Source organism: Eleutherodactylus coqui, chromosome 4 (genome assembly GCF_035609145.1).
Source record: "Eleutherodactylus coqui strain aEleCoq1 chromosome 4, aEleCoq1.hap1, whole genome shotgun sequence".
Taxonomy (NCBI): domain Eukaryota; kingdom Metazoa; phylum Chordata; class Amphibia; order Anura; family Eleutherodactylidae; genus Eleutherodactylus; species Eleutherodactylus coqui.
Genome location: NC_089840.1, coordinates 10,306,613 through 10,312,612, shown reverse-complemented (window position 1 = coordinate 10,312,612; position 6,000 = coordinate 10,306,613).

The following is a 6,000-nucleotide window of genomic DNA, read 5'->3' as shown; positions in this document are numbered from 1 at the left end:
TTTACGGTGTTGCATCTTTGCCTTCATATTCAGTCCTAAGCATTTTTACATTTGGCCCAGCAATTTGTAATAACTTGGTAGTAGAGATGAGCGAACCTACTCGGCCACGCCCCTTTTTCACCCGAGTACCGCGATTTTCGAGTACTTCCGTACTCGGGCAAAAAGATTCGGGGGGCGCCGTGGGTGAGTGGGGGGTTGCAGCGGGGAGTGGGGGGGAGAGGAAGAGAGAGAGGGCTCCCCCCTGTTCCCCGCTGCTACCCCCTGCGCTGCCACGCCTCCCCCCGCCCCCCGGCGCCCCCTGAATCTTTTCACCCGAGTACTGAAGTACTTGAAAATCGCGGTGCTCGATCGAGTAATTACTTGAAACGAGTACGTTCGCTCATCTCTACTTGGTAGTAATTCAGACCCGGTGATGTCACTTTTGTAGGTTGAATCAGTATTATGAGGTCACATGATGAATGTGTCCACCTCTGTACAGGATTGGTGTATTCATCACTGCCACAAGAGGGGCCACTTTAATTGTAGGTAGAAGCTGGTGTGGTTGTGTTTTTGTTTTTTTCTGAACATATCAAATATTTGTCTTTGCTGTCTGTCATTTTTCAGCTTCTGACAGTTCTGGCGGAGCGGCAGTGAGACAGTCATCTAATAAGGTTCTGAAATGTTTGATTGTGTGTTCTTTTTTGACAGCTCTCTATATATGTATTTTTTGTATGAACTAATTTATGACAAAACTGCCTTTTTCTGTGTCTTCATTGTATAGCCTGTATTCTATTGTCTCAGGACTAGTACCTACATTGAGATCAGGCGAGAGAATATTAGCTTCAAGCAAGGATAAATAAAATGGATCTTTTTGGTTACAAAGCAAAAAAAAGAGAAAATTTAGTTTTTGGCCAAAAAAAAAAACCTTACCAAAAAAGTACCCGTGTCTTTTAGTCTAATCTCAGACATCCCTGACCATTTAGTTGCTTGCCAATAAAATTGCCTGGTTATATGGGGAAACTGATCAAATTTGCAGAGGACATAAAGCTAAAAGGGATAGCTAACACTAGGGAAAAGAGAGAGGATTCAAAAAGATCTAGAAAAGCTTGTACAGTGGACGGCGACTAACAGAATGGTATTTAAGAAGGAGAAATGCAGAGTCCTACATCTGGGCAAGAAAAATGAAAGAAGCACATACAGATTGGGAGGAATTGGGTTAAGCAGCAGCACATGTGAAAAAGACTTGGGTATACTAATAGATCATAGACTGAACATGAGTCAACAATGTGATGCAGCAGCCAAAAAGGCAAACACAATTCTGGGATGTATTAAGAGAAGCATAGAGTCTAGATCACGTGAGGTCATTATCCCCCTCTACTCTTCCATAGGCCGCCTGCAGACGGCCAGGTCGGATCCCGCTGCGAGAATTCTCGCAGCGGGATGCGGACCCGTGCCGCTGCAGAGACCTGTGGCTCACCCGCTCCCAGAATCTTCTATCTCTGCTATGCGGCAGCTGTTGGCCAGCCTGCGCATGTGCAGAGTGGAGCCGGCCCGTCACTACTGACATTTCTGTGCAGGCCTCTGCGAGACCCGCACAGAAATAGAACATGCCGCAGTTTGTTTTCCGCATGTGTTTTCACACGAACAAATTGCGGCCATCTGCATAGGATTGCGTTTTGTAATGCAATGCTATGCAGGCGGGCATGGGCGGAAATTCTGCGGGAAATCCCGCCACGGAATTTCCGCCCGTGTGCAGGGGGCCTTAGACAGACCTCATCTGGAATACTGTGTCCAGTTCTGCGCACCCCATATTAAAACACATCAACAAACTAGAGCAAGTTCAGGGAAGAGTTACCAAGATGGTGAGCGGTCTGCAAATCATGTCCTATGAAGAACGGTTGAATGATCTGGGAATGTTTAGCTTGCAGAAGAGAAGGTTGAGAGGAGACTTAATAGCGATCTACAAATATCTGAAGGGCTGTCACAGTGCAGAGGGATCAGCCCTATTCTCATCTGCACAAGGAAAGACTAGAAGCAATGGGATGAAACTGAAAGGGAGGAGACACAGATTAGATATTAGACAGTGAAGGGGATCAATGAGTGGAACAGGCTGCCATGGGAGGTGGTGAGTTCTCCTTCAATAGAAGTCTTCAGAGGTGGACAGCATCTGTCTGGGATGATTTATGAATCCTGCATTGAGCAGGGGGTTGGACCAGATAACCCTGGCGGTCTCTTTCAACTCTACCATTCTACCTTGTCTGTCAGCCTTCACTGCTTTTGGGACTGATAGATGACACAGTCCATGCACCCCTCCTGTCTTTAGCTGCTGTGTGTGATGTGCCATTGAGAGCACTAACTGCCCTGACAGGACAGGCAGCCGGCATGGACACCTGCGCTCAGTGTGTGTGTTCCCCACGGTGCAGATTCCCTACCAGCAGCTCTGAACATCCTCCCTTGATAAAGCCAGACATACATACATATATATTACACACATACACACTTAAGACCAAGAGACATTATCACCCCCACCAGTGAAGATCAAGTCCCTTCTCCTCTTATCTACTGCAACCCCCATCCTTTAACCCCCTTGTCTGCTGTTTTTCAGGCTTAGAAGTATTTCACTGGTACAGTGATAACTTGGGTTACAAGCCTTGCTCCCAATAGGTCCGCCGCTGCTGCCGGTGGCCCCATTGAAAGCAATGGCCTGCCGACAAACCCTGCAGTGATTTTTTGGGAAAAGGCTTTAAATATAAGCCCTTCCCTGAAAATCATCCCTAGCTGTAGTAAAAAATATATACTCACCTGTCCGCCGCTGCCGGGGCTCAGGCGTGTCTAGCCGCCGCTTGTTCTCCCTGCATTTTTAATCCCCGCCTGCTGAAAAGCTTCAGAGCAGTGCAGGGAGAACAAGCGGCGGCTGGACGCGCCTGAGTCCCGGCAGACAGGGGAGTATATATTTTATTTTTTTACTACAGCTAGGGATGATTTTTAGGGAAGGGCTTATATTTAAAGCCCTTACCCAAAAATCACTTTGCTTTCAATGGGGCAATGCCATCCCCATTGAAATCAGTGGGAGAGCTTCACGATCTGGAACGGATTAATGGCTTTTCCATTCATTTCAATGGGGAAAATTGATTTGACTTACGAGTGTTTTGGGTTAAGAGCTCCGTCACGGAACGAATTAAACTCTTAACCCACGGCACCGCTGTATTTGAAAGCAGGTTGTGGGCACATTTCCTCACACTGTATAGCTTCCCGTTCACGAGGAGCCTCCCTGCTGCTTTCATCTAATATTTTGAGGAGTAACTGACCAGTACAAAGCTAATCTATATCATGTTGTACAAGTTAGTCTCATCAGACCACCAGGAAAGTTTTAATCAGTATGAATGCATTTTTCCACTTTTCTGTAGTTCAAACCTGGGGTGTATCTTATGACCATGTGCATCTTCTAATACAAAAATATGGTACAACCTGGATATACTGTATGTATAACGCTGCTCTTACTGTTACTGTTCTCTCCAGGCTGCTTCTTTTTGCAGTCTGACAGGTGGAAACTTTTTGTTATCACATTCAGGAACAGCTTGTTTCCATAGCACCGACAACTTGAAAGGCTTTACAGTAGTACAGGGTTTAAACTTTACGGCCTCATCTTTCACAGTAATGCTACACTTACTGAAGGGACTATTGTCTGCCAGTAAAGCTTAGTTTACGAGCGGGAATTATCACTGAAGTAAACCGAAGAATGCTGGATTATAACAGAAATTGCCGCACGTGATGAACAGAGAGATTACATCCAACAGTACAAATCATTATCGAGAACTTCTTCCAATTCATCTGCTGCAATCACACCTCCCTCCTTTTCACATTGATGTTTGAGACGCAGCACTGATCCCGTCCTGGTCCAGAAAACTGCATCGGGACAGAAACCTGGACGGAACGAGGCATGACCACGGACTTCAGTGAGATGCCAACCTCAGCGCTTTCTATCCAGCTAAAAAAACTGACTGGGATGTAAACCTATTGAAACGGAGACCAAAGAGGTCATCACGGAGACCAAAGAGGTCTTCATCTCACCGATTGAAACGGAGACCAAAGAGGTCTTCATCTCACTGACTGAAACGGAGACCAAAGAGGTCTTCATCTCACCGATTGAAACGGAGACCAAAGAGGTCTTCATCTCACCGATTAAAACGGAGACCAAAGAGGTCTTCATCTCACTGATTGAAACGGAGACCAAAGAGGTCTTCATCTCACTGACTGAAACGGAGACCAAAGAGGTCTTCATCTCACCGATTAAAACGGAGACCAAAGAGGTCTTCATCTCACCGATTAAAACGGAGACCAAAGAGGTCTTCATCTCACCGATTAAAACGGAGACCAAAGAGGTCTTCATCTCACCGATTAAAACGGAGACCAAAGAGGTCTTCATCTCACTGACTGAAACGGAGACCAAAGAGGTCTTCATCTCACCGATTAAAACGGAGACCAAAGAGGTCTTCATCTCACCGATTAAAACGGAGACCAAAGAGGTCTTCATCTCACCGATTAAAACGGAGACCAAAGAGGTCTTCATCTCACCGATTAAAACGGAGACCAAAGAGGTCTTCATCTCACTGATTGAAACGGAGACCAAAGAGGTCTTCATCTCACTGACTGAAACGGAGACCAAAGAGGTCTTCATCTCACCGATTAAAACGGAGACCAAAGAGGTCTTCATCTCACCGATTAAAACGGAGACCAAAGAGGTCTTCATCTCACCGATTAAAACGGAGACCAAAGAGGTCTTCATCTCACCGATTAAAACGGAGACCAAAGAGGTCTTCATCTCACTGATTGAAACGGAGACCAAAGAGGTCTTCATCTCACTGACTGAAACGGAGACCAAAGAGGTCTTCATCTCACCGATTAAAACGGAGACCAAAGAGGTCTTCATCTCACTGACTGAAACGGAGACCAAAGAGGTCTTCATCTCACCGATTAAAACGGAGACCAAAGAGGTCTTCATCTCACCGATTAAAACGGAGACCAAAGAGGTCTTCATCTCACCGATTAAAACGGAGACCAAAGAGGTCTTCATCTCACTGATTGAAACGGAGACCAAAGAGGTCTTCATCTCACCGATTAAAACGGAGACCAAAGAGGTCTTCATCTCACCGATTAAAACGGAGACCAAAGAGGTCTTCATCTCACCGATTAAAACGGAGACCAAAGAGGTCTTTATCTCACCGATTGAATCGGAGACCAAAGAGGTCTTCATCTCACTGACTGAAACGGAGACCAAAGAGGTCATCATCTCACCGATTGAAACGGAGACCAAAGAGGTCTTCATCTCTCCGATTGAAACGGAGACCAAAGAGGTCTTCATCTCACCGATTAAAACGGAGACCAAAGAGGTCTTCATCTCACCGATTGAAACGGAGACCAAAGAGGTCTTCATCTCTTCGATTGAAACGGAGACGAAAGAGGTCTTCATCTCACCGATTAAAACGGAGACCAAAGAGGTCTTCATCTCACCGATTGAAACGGAGACCAAAGAGGTCTTCATCTCACAGATTAAAACGGAGACCAAAGAGATCTTCTTCTCACCTATTGAAACCTATGGTTTGGATGGAACCAGTACTGCATTGAAATAATGCAATGTGAAAACAGCCTTACTTATCACAACATGCAAATACTAATATGAAGGAAAAAGCCCACTATGGGGCTTAATTCACATGGGCGAGCGTGAGATCGGGTCGAGAAAACACCTTGCATCGCTGTTAAATTGCGATCCTCAGGTGTGCGTTTCACGCATGCCAAAGGTTCGCAAGTGTATCCTATTGATGTCAATGAGAAAAATCCCAAAACATGCTCTAATTTATATCTAGCATGTGCTGCACTGCTGCCCCCGGCCTCATTAAAAACAATGGGCAATGCAATGGCATGCCCAAAGATAGAACGCACCGTGATTTGTTTTCTGCGGTACAACGCGGGAGAGAAATTATTTGTGTGTATGGCCGCATTCAAAAGAATGGGGTTCATATT